General features: G+C 44.7%; 1 pseudogene; it reads left to right on the top strand.

The window, feature by feature from the left end:
• Nucleotides 1-10,140: 10,140 nt before the first annotated feature.
• The window catches only part of LOC139255063 (guanylate-binding protein 1-like), a 128,349-nt pseudogene continuing 118,047 nt past the window's right edge, over nucleotides 10,141-20,442 (top strand).

The raw sequence follows: 20,442 nt of genomic DNA, 5'->3' as shown, positions 1-20,442 counted from the left end.
CGGTAAAATGTTCCTGGTGGTGGTGGATGCTTTTTCAAAATGGATTGACTGTGAAATAATGTCGGGAAGCACCACCACCACCATTGAAAGCCTGAGGGCCATGTTTGCCAATCACGGCCTGCCTGACATACTGGTCAGTGACAACAGGCCGTGTTTCACCAGTGCCGAATTTAAAGAATTCATGACCTGCAATGGGATCAAACATGTCACCTCGGCCCCATTTAAACCAGCCTCCAATGGGCAGGCAGAGCAGGCAGTACAAACCATCAAACAGAGCCTTAAACAAGTCATCGAAGGCTCACTCCAAACCCGCCTGTCCCGAATACTGCTCAGCTACCGCACGAGACCCCACTTGCTCACAGGGGTGCCCCCGGCTGAGCTACTCATGAAAAGGACACTTAAAACCAGACTCTCACTGGTTCACCCCAACCTGCATGATCAGGTAGAGAGCAGGCGGCAGCAACAAAATGTAAACGATGGTCGCGCCACTGTGTCATGGGAAATTGATCTTAATGACCCTGTGTATGTGCTAAACTATGGACATGGTCCCAATTGGATAGCGGGCATGGTGATAGCTAAAGAAGGGAGTAGGGTGTTTGTGGTCAAACTAGACAATGGACAAATTTGCAGAAAGCACCTGGACCAAACGAGGCTACGGTTCATAGACTGCCCTGAACAACCCACAGCAGACACCACCTTTTTTGAGCCCACAACACACACCCAAAGGATCAACGACACCACGCCGGACCAGAAAATCGAACCCATCACACCCAACAGCCCAGCAAGGCCAGGTTCACCTAGCAGCCCTGCAGGACCAACAACACGCCAGCCCAGCGGGGGCACAGCCAACACACCAGAACAGACAATTGTACCGAGGCAGTCCACCAGGGAAAGAAAGGCTCCTGACCGCCTCACCTTGTAAATAGTTTTCACTTTGACTTTGTGCGGGGAGTGATGTTGTGTATCTGTAAATCATGCACTCCCATGTTCCGCCACCAGGGAGCTCATTCCCTGAAGTCCCAAGGGATCCAGCATCCCTTGGGAGCACTGTATATAAGCCGTCCCCTAAGGCCTGTTCCTCACTCTGGAGTGTCTTATTAAAGACTGAGGTCACTGTTACTTTAACCTCCCTGTGTGCAGCCTCATCTGTGTTCGGAACACAACAACACTAAACTGGGTGGCAGTGTGAGCTGTGAGGGGGACGCTAAGAGGCTGTAGGGTGACTTGGACAGGTAAGGTGAGTGGGCAAATGCATGGCAGATGCAGTATAATGTGGATAAATGTGAGGTTATCCACTTTGGGGGCAAAAACGCGAAGACAGAATATTAGCTGAATGGTGGCAGATTAGGAAAAGGGGAGGTGCAACGAGACCTGGGTGTCATGGTTCATCAGTCATTGAAAGTTGGCATGCAGGTACAGCAGGTGGTGAAGAAGGCAAATGGCATGTTGGCCTTCATAGCTAGGGTATTTGAGTATAGGAGCAGGGAGGTCTTACTGCAGTTGTACAAGACCTTGGTGAGGCCTCACCTAGAATATTGTGTTCAATTTTGGTCTCCTAATCTGAGGAAGGACGTTCTTGCTATTGAGGGAGTGGAGTGAAGGTTCACCAGACTGATTCCCGGGATGGCCGGACTGACATATGAGGAGAGACTGCATCAACTGGGCCTTTATAGATTGGAGATTCGAAGGATGAGAGGGGATCTCATAGAAACGTATAAGATTCTGACGGGACGGGACAGGTTAGATGCGGGTAGATTGTTCCCGATGTTGGTGAAGTTCAGAACCAGGGGACACAGTCTTAGGATAAGGGGTAGGCCATTTAGGACTGAGATGAGGAGAAACTTCTTTACTCAGAGAGTTGTTAACCTGTGGAATTCCCTGCCGCAGAGTTGTTGATGCCAGTTCATTGGATATATTCAAGAGGGAGTTAGATATGGCCCTTACGGCTAAAGGGATCAAGGGGTATGGAGAGAAAGCAGGAAAGGGGTACTGAGGGAATGATCAGCCATGATCTTATTGAATGGTAGTGCAGGCTCGAAGGGCCGAATGGCCTACTCCTGCACCTATTTTCTATGTTTCTATGTTTCTATACCCTTGCAGTTCTGACATGATCCTTGTAAATCTTTTTTGCACTCTCTCCAATCCTTCTATATCCTTTTTATAATATGGCAACCAGAATTGTATACAAGACTCCAAGTGTGGGCTAACCATGGTTCCATACAAGTTTAGTATAACTTCACTTCTTTTTAATTCTATTCCTCTAGAAATAAACCCTGGTGCTTGGTTTGCTTTTTAATGGTCTTATTAAACTGCTTCGCTACTTTTAGCGAATTGTATATTTGTACTCCGAGATCATTTGGCTCCTCCACCACATTTAGATTTTTGTTCCAAGTAATATGTGACCTCCTTATTTTTCTTTCCAAAATCTAATACCTCGCAATTATTTTTGTCAAAATCCATTTGACAATTATATGTCTGTTATGCAAGTTTATTCATGTCTTCTTATAATTCGTTGTACTCCTTCTTGGTATTGACTATATCTATCCTCCCCGCAAATTTGGTGTCGTCCACAAATTTAGAAATTGTCTTTTTGATTCCAAAGTCTACATTGTTAATATAATTGTGAACAAAAATAGTTAGTCTAAGACGGTGACCAGCTAGAGGTCGAACATAGAAACATAAGAACATAGAAAATAGGTGCAAGAGTAGGCCATTCAGCCCTTCGAGCCTGCACCATCATTCAATAAGATCATGGCTGATTCACCTCAGTACCACTTTCCTGCTTTCTCTCCATACCCCTTGTTCCACTTAGCCGTAAGGGCCATATCTAACTCCCTCGTGAATATATCCAATGAATTGGCATCAACAACTCTCTGCGGTAGAGAATTCCACAGGTTAACAATTCTCTAAGTAAAGAAGTTTCTCCTCATCTCAGTCCTAAATGGCTGACCCCTTATCCTTAGACTGTATCCTTGGACTTCCCCAACATCGGGAACATTCTTCCTGCATCTAACCTGTCCAGTCCCGTCAGAATTTTATATGTTTCTATGAGATCCCCACTCATCCTTCTAAACTCCAGTCGATCCAGTCTCTCCTCATATGTCAGTCCCGCCATCCTGGGAATCAGTCTGGTGAACCTTCGCTGCACTCCCTCAATAGCAAGAACATCCTTCCTCAGATTAGGAGACCAAACTGAACACAATATTCCAGGTGAGGCCTCACCAAGGCCCTGTACAACTGCAGTAAGACCTCCCTGCTCCTATACTCAAATCCCCTAGCTATGAAGGCCAACATGACATTTGCCTTCTTCGCTGCCTGCTGTACCTGCATGCCAACTTTCAATGACTGATGTACCATGACACCCAGGTCTGTAAAATGTTGAAAAGATTTGATAGGTTAAACACAGAGGAGATGTTTCCACTTGTGGGGACTCAAAACTAGGGGCCATCAACGTAAGATAATCACTAATAAATCCAATAGGAAATTCAGGATAAACTTCTTTACCAGAGAGTATTACAACGTGGAACTCGCTACACAAGAAGAGGTTGAGGTGAATAGTATTGATGCATTTAAAGAGGAGCTAGATAAATACATGGGGAAGAAAAGAAAAGGATGTTACGCTGATATGCTTAGATCAAGACAGGTGGGGGAATGCGTGTGTGGAGAATAAACACCGGCATGGACGAGCTGGGCTGAATGGTCTGTTTCTTTGCTGTAAATTCTCTGTGCTAAGTCCTGGTTCCTTGGGAGCTTGTTGAAGACGCTCATGTTCATGGTAGTGCTTCGAGCAATGAAGAAACAAAATAACCTGGAACTTCCCCAGAGCATTCACTCTCTTCGTCATTAAGAAGTTACAATGAAATAAATCACTCACCCAGATTCGTAAAGAAGAGAATTCAATCTGCTGGGAACATTGGAAAACCCGATGAGTTTAATAATCCCATTGTGAGAGGGAATCAGAATCTGAGCAACTAGACTCTTGAATCGGGGAAGTTTAAAGCCCAGAGTTATTTGGCTTGAGGCTCATCTGTTTCTTCAGCAACAGCGATAAGGAAACATTCTAGAGAACGTGGGTGATAATTTGAGATAAAATCAGAAAATGCTGGAAACACTCAGTAGGTCAGGCAGAATCTGTGGGGAGAGACATAGAGGTAACATTTCATGTCCATGACCTTTCATGAAGTTACTGTCTAACCGTATACAATATAGACCCAAAATGAACGGGTCCTCTGTAATATGCCTCGCTCGATATTCAGTCCTATTCAAGTCAACGCACCTGAATATCAAGCGTCTATTGGGCAGCCAGAGCGACAATGTTCCATTACCTATTCCCCAGGATATATTCACACAATTAAATGTAGTTATTAAAGACATATTTAGGTTACTTTGATTCAACAGGTTGCTGCCACTGTAACTATGGGCTGTATTGGTGGATTCTGGAATAATCTCTCATTGTTTTTCAGGCTGGCACAACTAACTGGGACATTGGACCTGTGCAAGAAAAGCATGAGCCTACCTGATGGTCCCAAAGGTTCAAACACTTGTGCTCCTGGACCTCTACGCGTACACCTGCGTAAAGTCCCACATATTCCAGTGGCACAGGCGGGTCACAAGTGTCCCTGGGATCACATGGACCAGGCCAGCCAATCAAAAAGGGGATCCCCATGATGCTTATGGGGATTCCACTTACATACGGAATCCCCATGAGCATGAATAGGAACGCCCTAAAAAACACAATCACACCAGTTAAATAAATCACATGTTCAAAATTAATTAAAATACAATTCAATTTAACATTTAAAACAAAAATTGAATTTAAAAAAATAGTAAACATTTTAGAGAGTCTAAAAGTAACCTACAGGTTGTACCTCTCCAGTCGGGGACTCTTTAGTCTGGAAACATACCTGGTCTAGCATCATTCCCAGCGGGGCAGGCGTCCCACGCTGTTCATGCTGCTCCTCTTCTCCTCGCTGCCTCCGGTGTTCCCTCCTTGGTCAGGTTGGCGTGGAGAGGGAGCGAGGCCTGAGTTTTGCAGCTGGAGCGTGGTGGCTGACTGAGGCGCCGAAGCTGAGCCTGAGAAATGCTGCACAATAAACTTCTGCGCAACACATGCACATAACGTGGCCGGGTCATTGTCCGCAGCATTGTCAGCAATACCCGGTAGGTCTGGGGTCGGCGTGACCTCCTGTGGTCATGAAAATTCACCGGTCCAGCACCGGTCAGGTCAAGGGTGCGGGACCAGAGAGGTCCAACTGTATTAGTACCTTTAAAGGTTAATTTATTTTGAGATTATTTTTTTTAATTATTTGAATATTTATTTAAACGTTTACGCTGGTAAAAGATGACACTACGCCTGCTTTTACCAGACATAAGGGTTTCACGGGCATTCACTGGGCAGGTGTTGGGCAAATAACCCACCTCTCCACCAGTGAATGTCCATTTCCCAGGGGGGATGCGGAGGATCTGTCAAGCTGAACATTGCCATAATCGTTCGTCTGTGGTCTTTTGCCTGAGTGCATGAGCTTTTACTTACTGTGTACTCGCAGTTGGATTTCCACTGATGATATAGATCCGCTGGTTATGTTGGTCATTTCTACTCTGTACAAATCCGAGTCTCTCAGTGTCACACCATCCAGATGTATAGTCCCATTGTTAGTAAAAAGCTCCGCTCTGTCTCTATATGCCGGTGAATAATATACACTAGAACCCTCTCCTCTCACTATTAAAGTGCTGGAATTGAATGCCCACATTGTATAGAAACTTCCCGAGACCTGGAAATTGATCAGAAATTACACGGAGTTCCCGGGGGCACTGTCAATGGGCTTCCCGGGATGGCGGGACTGACATATCAAGAAAGACTGGATCAACTGGGCTTGTATTCACTGGAGTTTAGAAGAATAAGAGGGGATCTCATAGAAACGTTTAAAATTCTGACGGGTTTGGACAGGTTGGATGCAGGAAGAATGTTCCCAATGTTGGGGAAGTCCAGAACCAGGGGTCACAGTCTAAGGATAAGGGGTAAGCCATTTAGGACCGAGATGAGGAGAAACTTCTTCACCCAGAGAGTGGCGAACCTGTGGAATTCTCTACCACAGAAAGTTGTTGAGGCCAATTCACTAAATATATTCAAAAAAGAGTTAGATGTAGTCCTGACTACTAGGGGGATCAAGGGGTATGGCGAGAAAGCAGGAATGGGGCACTGAAGTTGCATGTTCAGCCATGAACTCATTGAATGGCGGTGTAGGCTAGAAGGGCCGAATGGCCTACTCCTGCACCTATTTTCTATGTTTCTATGTTTCTCAGGAACAATAAGAGTTAAAGCGAGTTCTATAAGGAATAAAGAACAGAGAGGACCGTCAGTTCCCATTGCTTTCATGTGTAACATACCCACCATTAGACGTGTAACAATGCGGGGGATCCACCCCGGTCTGTAAGAACTGAACTTGGGAGAAAACACACCGAGTAACATAAGAACATAAGAAATAGGAGCAGGAGTAGGCCATACGGCCCCTTGAGCCTGCTCCACCATTCAATAAGATCAATACTGATCCAATCGTGGACTCGGGTCCACTTCCCTGCCCGATCCCCATAACCCCCTAATCCCGTGTGCCGCTTTTCCTGTGCCAGGGAATGGGATGAAATGTAAAACTCACCCAGGTTAGTGACCAGGAGAAAGAGAATGGCAGAAGGTGGGAAGTGGTGTTCCACAAGGATCAGTGCTGGGACCACAATTCACCATTCCAGAATCCAGGGAATTTTGGCAGATAACAACCAATGCATCCACTATCTCTGCAGCCATTTCTTTTAAGACCCTAGGATATAAGCCATCAGGTCCAGGGGACTTGTCCATTATTTTACCGAGTACTACTTCATTAGTGATAGTAATTGTATTAAGTTCCTCCCTCCCAATAGCCCTTTGATTATCCATTATTGGGATTTTTTAGCGTCTTTTATCGTGAAGACTGATACAAAGTATTTGTTCAACATCTCTGCCATTTCCATGTTCTCCATTATTATTTGGTCTCCGTATTTAAGGAAGGATATACTTGCATTGGAGGCTGTTCAGTGAAACATAGAAACATAGAAACATAGAAAATAGGTGCAGGAGTAGGTTCACTAGGTTGATTCCGGAGACGAGGGGGTTGACTTATGAAGATAGATTGAGTAGGTTGGGCCTATATTGATTGGAGTTCAGAAGAATGAGAGGTGATCTTATTGAAACATAGAAAATAGGTGCAGGAGTAGGTTCACTAGGTTGATTCCGGAGACGAGGGGGTTGACTTATGAAGATAGATTGAGTAGGTTGGGCCTATATTGATTGGAGTTCAGAAGAATGAGAGGTGATCTTATTGAAACATAGAAAATAGGTGCAGGAGTAGGCCATTCGGCCCTTCGAGCCTGATATATAAGATAAAGAGTGGGCTCGACAAGGTAGATGCGGAGAGGATAGTTCCACTCGTGGGGGAATCTACAACTAGGGGGCATATTTTCAGAAAACTGACGTGAGGAGCAATTTCTTCTCTGAGGGTTGTAAATCTGTGGAATTCTCTGTCCCAGAGAGCTGTGGAGGCTGGGTCATTGAATATATTTAAGGCGGAAATAGACAGATTTTTGAACGATAATGGAATAAAGGGTTATGGGGAGCGGGCGGGGAAGTGGAGCTGAGTCCATGATTGGATCAGCCATGATCTTATTGAATGGTGGAGAAGGCTCGAGGGGCCGAATGGCCGACTCCCGCTCCTATTGCTTATGTTCCTATTTCCACTGGTTTTGGAGTCTAGGACTAAGGGACGTAATCTAAAAATTGCAGCCACACCTTTCAGGAGAGAAATTAGGAAACACTTCTACACACTGGGAGTGGTAGAAGTTTGAAACTCTCATCCACAAACGGCGATTGATGCCAGATCAATTGTTAATTTTAAATCGGAGATTGATAGCTTTCTGTTAACTAAAGGTATTATGGGATATGGGCCAAAGGCAGGTAGATGGAGTTAGTTCGCAGATCAGCCATGATCTCATTGAATGGCAGAATAGGCTCGATGGGCTGAATGGCCGACTCCTGTTCCTATGTTCCTAGTTGCTCTTTACTGAAAAAATTTGACTGCACTTAAGCTCAGTTAAAGTCTCAGGCACACTTAACCGTTGCTCCACAAATATCACCAAACCGTGATGTAATGTTTCTTCAGTGAAGTACCTGTAATATCACATTCCCTGAACTAAAACTCACCTGGTTCCTTAAACGGTCCACTGCCTCTGAGTGTCTGTGCAAAGCCTGGCCAATATTAACGGCCGGGCTTCAGTTACATCCTGCGGCTAAGAGCCAGCCCTAAAGAGCTGTGAGGAGGCACAGTTCCTCTGGCTGGCTACTGGCGAGCGAGGATCGGGTGGGCTGGTCAGGCAGTCAGGAAAGTGGGGTGGGGCGAGTACTGGGGCAGTAGGGGTACATCCTCTCCTGTTGGGGCCCAGAGGAGCACTTCTGCTCCTTCAGGCATCAAAGGCAATTTCAGAACCTACATTCTGCTTTCTTTGCTGATCAGTTTTACTGGGTGGGACATGTACATCATAGTTCACAAATTAGCATGTTAATGAGGCCCTTACCCGAGCCAAGGGCCACCTAAGCCCTACAAAAAGCAAGGGCATTCAATCTGCTTCCGGGCAAGAATGGAAACAAAGAGAATCACCCAATTTTAACTCCCAATACGCTCAATTTCCACTGGGCAGAGGGACAAGTAGCAGAATGGATAGCTAGCTGGCAGCAAGACGGAAAGCAGAGAGTAGGGATAAAGGGTAGTTATTCAGAGTGGCAGTAGGTGGGTTGTGGTGTTCCACAAGGATCAGTGCTGGGAACATTGTTGTTCACAATTATATTAACAATGCAGACTTTGGAATCAAAGACACAATATCTAAATTAGTAGATGACACCAAATTTGGGGCAGGGGGATCATTGTCAATACCGAGGAGGAATGCAACTAATTACAAGACAACATTAATAAACTTGCAAAACGGGCATATAATTGTCAAGTGGATTTCGACAAAGATAATCGTGAGGTACTCTATTTTGGTAAAAAAATTACGGAGGTCACATATTACTTGGAACAAAAGTATCTAAATGGGGTAGAAGAGCAAAGAGATCTTGGAGTATAAATACACAAATCTCTAAAAGTAGCGATGCAGGTTCACAAGGCCATAAAAAAGCAAACCAAGAACTAGGGTTTATTTCTAGAGGGATAGAATTGAAAAGTAGAGAAGTTATACTAAACTTGAGAAGTTATACTAAATTCGAGAAGTTATACTAAATTTGAGACGTTATACGAAACTTGAATCAAACCATGGTTAGACCACACTTGGAGTATTGCGTACAGTTCAGGTCACCATATTATAAAAAGATATAGGGGCACTGGAGAGGGTGCAGAGAAGATTTACAAGGATGATCTCAGAACTGCGAGCATATGCCTTTCAGGAAAGTGGAAACAGGCTTGCCGTGCACATATGTTGCTTAATAAATCCATCTGGACGATATGTGCACAGCAGTGTGTATAGAGAGACACGCTGACAGTCAGGAAGAGGCCGCGAAATTAGTGAAGTCTTTGATTTACTCCGATCGAGTTATCATTTCCCTCAAGTTAGTAAGTTGCCCGGCGTATCACAATGAGAACTATAGGAACTGTGAGTCAATGCACATTGTTCCTGTTCCCATAGTCTGTATCTCATCAATGTATAAAATCCCGGCCCCAGAGTAAAATCCCGCATACGCCAAAAAACGGCTTTTCAGATCTATCAAGTTTTTGCTTGACAGATTATCCGCAACCCCACAGCAAGGACATCCGTGCGGGAGATATTGGGCTATTTGCCCATCTCTTGCCCAGCGAATGTCCTTAAAGCTTTTACGCCTAGTAAAAACCCTGTCCATTAAGGTAAGTTTATTTTAAACCCCATTAAAAAAAATCCAAAAAATATTTTTTTTCTAAAACATTCAATTAATTTTAAAATTGTTAGTTTTTTTTTATTTATTATGTTGTGTTTGAGTGTTTTAGGGGTTATTCTCATTGATAGTAATGAGAACTCGGAGATACAGAGGTCCCTTTACTATCAATGAGAATACTGGACTGTAATTGGTTGTCCAGGTCCATGTGATTCCAGCTTCTCCGTCCGAACCTCGAAGACGGGATGCATTGCGATGCGTGGGGAAAGAAGGCCTCCGACCACAATCGAAGGTAACTCCGGGACCTCCAGGTACTTTCGTAAAGAAATTTCGGGTCAGAGGCGTTCGTCCGAAGGAAGCCTCCGACCGGAATTTCAGGGCCAATGAAGCTGGTGTTTCCATAGATTTATTGATCAATGGATCAATATCAAATTACTGTGACATTAATAGTGACAGTGGAAATACCGTACAACATGAGGCAAACAGTCAACTTGTTGACTACAGTTTGAAACAGCTTGGAGGCATGTTTTCCATTTTGTAAATGCAGGATGCTAACCTCTCTCTTTTATTTAGTTCACCTATCACCCATCCCTGGTTGTCCTGATATTGAGCGGCAATGAGCAACCAGTTAACAACTTGCATTTATATAGCGCCTTTAACATAGTAAAACATCGCTAGGTGCTTTACAGAAGCGATTAACACACAACATTTGACACTGAGTTATATAAGGAGATATTAGGAGAGGTGGTCAAACACTTAGTCAAAGAAGCAGGTTTTAAGGAATGCCACCAGTTGCACTTATATCAGAAGTTTATCTTTCCCATAATTTAATACTCATGTAAAGTCTCAAAGAAACCATTGCATTGTGTAATATTGATTGATGGATTATATTGATGGGTATCGACTAATGTGAGCTGCTATTCAAATATCACATGTCTGGCGTGAGTTTCTCAGGTGTGGCTCTGCATCATGCACAGATCTCAGGTGAGCTTGTTTTAAAGATTTAAATTAAGAGGCCCGGTTACATGAACTTGGCTTGTATTCCCTTGAGTATGGAAGACCAAGGAGTCAACTGATCGAGGTGTTGTAACCATTAAAAGGGTTCGATTGGGTAGATATGGGGTTACTATTTCCTCTGGTGGGGGGAAATCGAGAAGAAGGGGCCATAATCATAATATAATATCAGAGCTCGGCCGTTCAGGAGTGAGATCAGGAAGCACGGTTTAACACAAAGTGTAGTGGAAATCTGGAATTCTCTTCCAGAAAAGGCTGCGGATGGTGGGAGGTAATTGGAGCTTTCAAGACTGAGAGCAATAGATTTCTGTCAAGGCGGAGCTCAGGTGGGTTAAATGGAGCAGTTGTATGGATCAGCCGTGATCTAATTAAATGGAGGAGCAGGTAGGAGGAGCTGTATGGCCCACCACTGTCTCTGTGTTCCTATTGGGTAATCAATAACACGTGCATTGTGTAATGAATAATTCCTTCATTAAGAACATGCAAGACCAACAAATCTGGTCCACAGTTGGTCGTTTTGATGAATTTGAGTTTTCCTTCACTTACAATCTAAATGTTGAAGCATTGATAGAAGGAAAGAAAGAACGAGTTGGAGCAGATGTTGTATCTCTATCGACATACAATTATATCCCTCAATGGTAATCCAGGTACTCGTCTCTGTTATTTGGAGTGAGGTTCTGCAGGAAGTAAATAAAAGTCACAGCATGTTCGATTGGGACCAAATTAACCCTGTGGGAGGCAAGTGCTCAATGAATGAAGATCTCACCAGATATTTGTGATCTCCTCGTTTCTCAATAGATGTCCATTATTCCGAAATACAAGAATGACACTGAAATTGCATCATAGAAACAGTCTGTTCGAGGAACCTGCCCTTTTCCCACATCCCTTTGCTCACCTTTCCTTCAACCAATGATCTAATATATAGGCCGAGAAATCATGGCCTCCCCAGGTCCGTACGGAGTGTGTGCGGACCTGGGAAAGCATCACATAGGCTGGTTTTCAGTGCACAATGCGCACGCGCTGAAAACCGGCTTTTAAGATCTGTCAAGCTCCAACTTGGCAGATCCTCCATATCTCAGCAGCCAGGACATTCGCATGGGTAAAATTGCGGTATTTGCCCATATCTTGCCCAGCACCTACTTTTATCAGGCACAAGAGTTTTAAAGCATACAGAAACATAATAAAATAAAATTTAAAAAACACATTTTATTGTTAAAAACCCTGCCCACTATGGTAAGTTTATTTTAAACCATAATTAAAAAACCTGTTTTAATATTGGAAAAATATATTTTTGTTCTAAGACATTTATTAACTTCAATTTCAATTAATTTTAATTATGTGAGGTGGGTTTTTTATTTTTTATTATGGTGTTTAGTGTGTCATAGATCCAGAGTTCTCATTGTTATTAATGAGAAAGCTTTGGAATACTGTACCTGAGTTGTTGTGCACCTTCTGCGTCCGAACCTCGAGGACAGGAGCGCACTTCGCAACGTGGGAAGAGAAGGCCTCCTCATTCCGGAATCCTAGGCGCCTCTGGGATCACCAGGTAAATTCGTAAACATTCTCTGGTCGGAGGTGTTCATAGAAACATAGAAACATAGAAAATAGGTGCAGGAGTAGGCCATTCAGCCCTTCAATAAGATCATGGCTGACCATGCAACTTCAGTACCCCACTCCTGCCTTCTCTCCATACCCCTTGATCCCTTTCACCGTAAGGGCCACATCTAACTCCCTTTTGAATATATCCAACGATCTGGCCTCAACAACTTTCTGTGGTAGAGAATTCCACAGGTTCACAATTCTCTGGGTGAAAAAGTTTCTCCTCATCTCGGTCCTATACGGCTTACTCCTTATCCTTAGACTGTGACCCCTGGTTCTGGAACTCCCCAACATCGGGAACATTCTTCCTGCATCTAACCTGTCCAATCCCGTCAGAATTTTATATGTTTCTTAGGAGATCCGCTCTCATTCTTCTAAGTTCCAGTGAATATAAGCCTAGTCGATCTAGTTCATTCGAAAGAAGCCTCCAACCGGAATTTCAGGACTATTCTTACCAATGCTGTTGATTTATTTTCTGTCTATCAAATATAAAGCCCAAATGTGGCAATATCTTATATTCACCTCATTTTATGTTACCATGAAAGCACACATTTTAATGTCATTATATAATCACAAGAACAGATTCCCAACAAATGGACATCCCCCACCCCACCCAACCATGCCCAGTGTGGCCATGCGGAAAGCCCAACAGTTGGTCACTCTACACCGATCCCCTGGAGAGACAATGATCAGACTTTCAGTTCCCTTGTTTGGAGAAATGGATACCGTGGGATAGAAAATCGACTTGCATGCTTGTGTAAAACACATGGAATTGCATTGGCCGCCCATAATAGGCCCCTTCAGATATTCCATTCCATTCGTTGATAATGGTCGGCGGATTTTCTATACATTGCAACAAACTGTCCTGTGCCCCGTATTTCTCAGTGTAGGAAATACAGCACGGATTGCTCACACAGTTTGAAATTCAAATTTAAGACAGGCACAAAAATACTGCAGTTCTGAAGTGCATTCAATGCAATGATTGTAACGTACCACATGTGTGATATTCTGAAGGTTCTCCCACCAAATAAGCCTTTAAAATTCAAAAATCAATGAGATGGCCTGAATTTGTGGTCGGAAGCTTCCCGCAGGTAAATGCCTCAGAACCATGAGAAAGGTATGCACCTATCTGACGCCTCCCTACCTTCGAACTCTGGCTCTCCTAGGCCTCCAGGCGTACACCTGCATAAAAGGCTCACATATCCCGGGATGCACACAGTTCACAAGTGCCCCTGGAATCGCGTGGGCCAGCCTAAACAATGAGAAAGGTAGATCGCCATTATGCTTAAGGGAAGTCCATTTACGTAAGGAATCCCGATACGCTTAATCAACATCATAGGCGATCCCTCGAAACGAGGATGACTTGCTTCCACGCCAAAAAGGGATGAGTTCACAGGTGTTTCAATGAAGGACCTAATATTCCAGGTCCTGAGCTACATCCTGAAGGGTGGCAGATGCCTGCGTGTGGATTTTTTTAACATGGGGTGGCCGTTGCACACCAGCCACCACACAGGCTTAACAGAGCTAGGTCTTGGTCAGTGGCAAGGGTTACCCAAGACAACTGGAGACCTGCTCTGCTGCACGGACCTAGTGCGCGCACATATCGCAGTGTGGGCTGGGCCCGTGCTACCCCTGGGCCCTCGCCTCGTCTAAGCCCCAAACTCACGCCTCTCCTGGGCCCCGGTCACTTCCCCCTACAGACTCTTACCGCTCCTTCGCCCCTCCTGCTGTGCCTGCCCGCACTGCAATGCAATGCAAGTTGTGGTTGTGTCTGCCCGGCTCAGCCGCTCCTGCAAGAGCCAGAAGGTCACAGCCCAAGCCCCACGTTTAATAGAAATCCCCTAAAAAACACAAACTTCACACAATATTAATCAAAATAGATCATTATATCATCAAAATTAATTAAAATACAATGTAATTAAACATTTGAAACAAAAAATAATTTTTTGGAAAAATAAATTTAAACATTTTTAAATTATCCAAAAAAACCTAATCTAATTTTAAAAGTTTTTTAAAAAGTTTAATGATTTTTAAAAAATAATTTCCTGCATTTGCGGTCGGTGGCTTCCCACGGGTATTATAACTGTAATATAACTACGAAAATACCTGGTCCTCCTGGATCTAAAAAGACTTGGATTTATATAGCGCCTTCCAGAACCACCAGACGTCTTAAAGCACTTTACAGCCAATTAAGTACTTTTGGAGTGTAGTCACTGTTGTAATGTAGGAAACGTGACAGCCAATTTTTGCACAGCAAGCTCCCACAAATAGCAATGTGATAATGGTCTGATAATCTGTTTTTGTTATGTTGATTGAGGATAAATATTGGTCAGGATACTGGGGATAACTCCCCTGCTCTTCTTCGAAAAAATTTTAAAATTCGTTTCTGTGATGTGCGTGTCGCTGGCAAGGCCAGCATTTATTGCCCATCCCCAATTGCCCTTGGTGGTGGTGGTGAGCCACCTTCTTGAACCGCGATCTACTTCCAAGTCAGGATGGTGTGAGACTTGGAGGGGAACGTGGAGGTGGTGGTGTTCCCATGCATCTGCTGCCCTTGTCCTTCTAGGTGCTAGAGGTCGCGGGTTTGGGAGGTGCTGCCGAAGAAGCCTTGGTGAGTTGCTGCAGTGCATCTTGTAGATGGTACACCCTGCAGCCACGGTGCGCCAGTGGTGGAGGGAGTGAATGTTGGAGGAGGTGAATGTTGAAGGTGGTGGACGGGGTGCCAATCAAACGGGTTTTTTTCCCTGGATGGTGTCGAGCTTCTTGAGTGTTATTGGAGCTGCACTCATCCTGGCAAGTGGAGAGTATTCCATCACGCTCCTGACTTGTGCCTAGTAGATGGTGGAAAGGCTTTGGGGAGTCAGGTGGTGAGACACTCACTGCAGAATACCCAGCCTCTGACCTGCTCTTGTTGTCACAGTATTCATGTGGCTGGTCCAGTTATGGTTCTGGTCAATGGTGACCCCCAGGATGTTGATGGTGGGGGATTCAGCGATGGTAATGCCATTGAATGGTATGGGGCAGTGGTTAGACTCTCACTTGTTAGAGATAGTCATTGCCTGGCACTTGTGTGGTGTGAATGTTACTTGCCACTTACCAGCCCAAGCCTGAATGTTGTCCAGGTCTTGCTGTATGCGACACGGACTGCTCCATTATCTGGGAAGTTGTGATTGGAACTGACCATTGTTCAGACATCAGCGAACATCCCCACTTCTGACATTATGATGGAGGGAAGATCATTGATGAAGCAGCTGAAGATGGTTGGGCCTTGGACACTACCCTGAGGAACTCCTGCAGCGATGACCTGGGGCCATAATGCTTGACCTCCAATGGAGAGTTTTCCCCCTGATTTTCACTGACTTCAGTTTTACTCGGGCTCCTTGGTGTCACACTCAGTCAAATGCTGCCTTGATGTCGACGGCAGTCACTCTCACCTCACCTCTGGAATTCAGCTCTTTTGCCCATGTTTGGACCAAGGATGTAATAAGGTCTGAGGCCAAACGGAACCCAAACTGGGCATCGGTGAGCAGGTTATAGTGCCATGGAAACTTTTACATCCACCTGAAAGAGCAGGCGGGTCCTCAGTTTAATGTCTCATCTGAAAGACGGCACCTCCAAAGGTGCAGAACTCCCTCAGCACTGTCAGCCTAATGTGCTCACATTCCTGGAGTGGGACTTGAATCCACAATCTTCTGATGCAGAGGCAAGTATGCTACCCACTGAGCCACAGCTGACACAAATATAAAGACTCGCGCCCCTGGGCCTCTGCACGTAGACCTGTGTAAAGGATCATGTCTCTCAGTGGCACATGTGGTTTGCTGCCCAACCAATCAGAAAGGGGATTACCATTATGCATATGGGGGATTGCATTTATGTATGGAATCGCCATAAGGTTAACAGGAATCCCCTAAAAAATACATGCACACAACACCAAAATAAAAATAATATGTTTAAAATATAATTGAATGAAATATTTGAGACAAAAACATAATTTTTTTCAAAATAAGTTAACATTTTTCAAAGCACTGAAAATAACCTAAACATATTTTATAGGTTTATGTATGTTAAAATGATTTTTAACATTTTTATTTTAATATTTATTAAACCCTTATACTGGTAAAAGCAGGCCTTACATCTGCTTTTATTAGGTGTAAGAGTTTCAAGGACATTCACTGGACAAGTAGCCCAACTTTCCACCAGCGAATGTCCATTTCCTAGAGATGTGGGGGATTTGTTAAGCTAAAACTTGACAGATCGCAAGTTTCATGTTTTCACGCATGTGCAACACATGCGGTAACCTGGAACTTACAGGGCACTTACAGTCGCATATGCTGCAAGTACACGGTCATAGACCCCATAAAATCATAGAGTCATAGAATGGTTACAGCCCATCGAGCCCGTGCCGGCTCTCTGCAAGAGCACTTGAGGTATTCCGCTCCCCCCGCCCATAGCTTATACGGGCCCTCGAGCCCACTTCACCATTCAATAAGATCATAACTGATCTTCGATCACAATCCAAGTTCCCGCACGATCCCCATATCCTTCAGTCCCATAGAGTCCAAAATATCAATCACAGCTTTGAATATATTCAATGACTCAGCATTCACAGCCCTTTCGGATAGAAAATTTCAAAGATTCACAACCCCTTGGACCCCCCCGAGTGAAGAAATTCTTCTGCACCCCAGTCTTAAATGCCGATCCCTGATCCTGAGATTAAGCCTCCTAGTTCTGGACTCTCCGGCCAGAGGTAACAACCTCTCAGCATCTACCCTGTCAATCACCCTCAGCATCTACCCAGTCAATCACCCTCAGAATCCTATATGTTTCAATGAGATCACCTCTCATTCTTATAAGCTCCATAGCGCATAGACCCATTCTACGCAATCTCTCCTCATAGGACAACTCTCTCATCCCAGGAATCAATCTAGTGAACCTTTGTTGCACTGCCTCCAAGGCCACTATATCCTTCCTCAGATAAGGAGACCAAAACTGTGCACAGAACTCCAGGTGTGGTCTCACCAAGGCCTTGTACAATTATAGCAAGACTTCCTTACTCTTGTACTCCAGCCCCTTTGCAATAAAGGCCAAAATGAAATTTGCCTTCCCAATTGCTTACTATACTGGCATGCTAAATCTCAGGCTGAAATTGTTAACTTTGGGTCGAGTTGTGTGCAGGAGGGGCCGCCTAGCGGTTCGGCCTCATGAGCCTCTCTGCTACGCGCTGTCCACTTTGTCTCTAACTGATTTAGATCAATTGAGTTAGGCGTGTGGTTCCTCGACCACTTAAATGGAGCGAGTCTGATGATGTCATCAACCACGTGCCTTGAGCTCAGATATTTAAAGGGGCCTTCCACACATCACACTTGAAGGTTGTTGGAGGAGCGTCACAGGACTTCGGGAGAGGTGCGGTTGGTGAGACATTGAAGATTTTCACTCAGCCTTGAGGAAAGCATTGAGTCCCAAAGGCAAAAGATAATGCCCAGATTCTCCGACTCCTCCCTGGATGTTCTGCTCCAGGGAGTTTGAGCACACAGGGACATCCCGGTCCCTGGTAACGGGCACAAGAGACCATCCACTGAGACCAAGAGGGCATGGCTGGAGATGGTCCAGGAGGTCTGTAGCAGAGGTGTAGTCAGCTGCTCCTGGATACAGTGCCATAAAAGATTTAATGATCTCGAGGTCAGGAAAGGCGAGTGCAAAGCCACATTCAACTACATCCTGATGTGCTTGTCACCCAACCTCATCACTCTGCCTTCACAAGCCTACTCCTGCACATCACTCCTCACATCAACCTACCTTGCAAGGTGCACCCAAATCTCATTCTCCATGCACCTCGTCACAACCCCATCTGACTAACCACCACTGATACTCCCACTCATCCTAATGCAATCGTAGGAAGTAACGCCACAGAAGGACGACATTTGGCAATGTCATGCCATTCCCTCAGTCACCCTCTACAGGTGAAACCCTTGCATCCCTTACACTCATTCCATCATGCTCACTCAAAGGAGAGGCAAAGAACCGATAATGGCCCTCCAATTCACAGCAATGATTGCCGCTGCTGGTGCCATGCCCACTTCAGGTTCCTCCTCCTCCTCCTCCTCCATGTTCCACATGTTCCTCTTCCTCCTCCAAAGAGGTTGTGCGCTCTGCACCTTGCTCCTCCTGCATCTTCAATCATGCTGCTGCACTCTGTTATGCAGCGTGCAGCAAACGATGATGATTCTGGAGACCCTCGCTAGTGCATACTGAAGGGTTCCTCCAGATCTGTGAAAGCATCTGAAGCGCATCTTCAGTGTGCCGATTGCTTCTTTCATGACACATCTGATGGATATGTGGCTTTCATTATAGCGCTCCATTGACTCATTTCAGGGCCTCCTCAAGTGTGTCATCAGCCACATCGTCAGTGGATAGCCCTTGTCTCCAAGCACCCAGCCAGGTGTGTTTCGAGGAGCGAAGAGCTGAGCAAGGGTGGACCAGCATAGAATTAAAGAGTCATAACAGCTCCCGGGGAATCTGTCACACATATGCAGGATGATCTTTTTATGGTTGCGGACGAGATGCACACTGGGGGAGTGGGAGCCCTTCCATTTCACGGAAATCCTCAGTGATCTGGGGGTGCCTTGATCACCATGTGTGCAGACAATGGCACCCTGCAGACATGTGGGAAGCCAGCCAGGACCTACTCAATCTCCTCATCTCCGGAATCAACCCAGTGAACCTTGTCTGAACAGCCTCCAATGCAAGTATATCCGTCCTTAAATACGGAGACCAAAAGTGTACGCAGTACTCCAGGTGTGGCCTCACCAATGCCCTGTATAGTTGTAGCAGGACCTCTCTGCTTTTATACTCCATCCCTCTTGCAATAAAGCTAACATTCCATTTGCCTTCCTGATCACTTGCTGTACCTGCATACTAACCTTTTGTGTTTCATGAATAATGACCCCCAGGTCTCTCTGTATTGCAACACTTTTTCTCCATTTAAATAATGTTGCTTTTCTATTTTTTTTGTCAACATGGATAACCTCACATTCTCCCACATTATACTCCATCTGCCAAATATTTTCCCACTCACTTAGCCTGTCTATATCCCTTTGCAGATTTTTTGTGTCCTCCTCACAATTTGCTTTTCCACCCATCTTTGTATCATCAGCTACATTACACTCGGTCCCTTCATCCATTAATACAGATTGTAAATAGTTGAGGCCCCAAGCATCAATCCCTGTGCCTCCCCATTAGTTACTGTTTGCCAACCGGAAAGTAACCCGTTGATCCCGACTCTCTGTTAGCAAATCCTCTATGCTAATATATTACCCCCAGTCCTGTGAACTTTTATCTTGTGCAGTAACCTTTTATGTGGCACTTTATCGAATGCCTTCTGGAAATCCAAATACACCACATCCACTGGCTCCCCCTTATCCACGCTGTTCGTTACATCCTCAAAGAACGGCAGCAAATTTGTCAAACATGATTTCCCTTTGATAAAACCATGCTGACTCTGCTTGATTGAATTCTGCTTTTCCAAATGACCTGCTACTGCTTCCTTAATAATGGACTCCAGCATTTTACCAACGACAGATGTTAGTCTAACTGGTCTATGGTTTCCTGCTTTTTGTCTGCCTCCTTTTTTTAAATACGGGCGTTACATTTGCAGTTTTCCAATCCACTGGGACCTCCCCAGAATCCAGGAAATTTTGGTAGATTACAACCAATGCATCCACTATCTCTGCAGCCACTTCTTTTAAGACCCTAAGATGCAAGCCATCAGGTCCAGGGGACTTGTCTGCCTTTAGTCCCATTATTTTACCTGGTACTACTTTAGTGATAGTGATTGTTTTTAATTCCTCCTTCCCGATAAGCCCCTTGATTATCCACTATTGGGATATTTTTAATGTCTTCTACCATGA

Source organism: Pristiophorus japonicus, unplaced genomic scaffold (genome assembly GCF_044704955.1).
Source record: "Pristiophorus japonicus isolate sPriJap1 unplaced genomic scaffold, sPriJap1.hap1 HAP1_SCAFFOLD_584, whole genome shotgun sequence".
NCBI lineage: Eukaryota > Metazoa > Chordata > Chondrichthyes > Pristiophoridae > Pristiophorus > Pristiophorus japonicus.
Note: the sequence above shows the minus strand (reverse complement) of the source record. Positions and strands in the feature narration are given on the sequence as shown.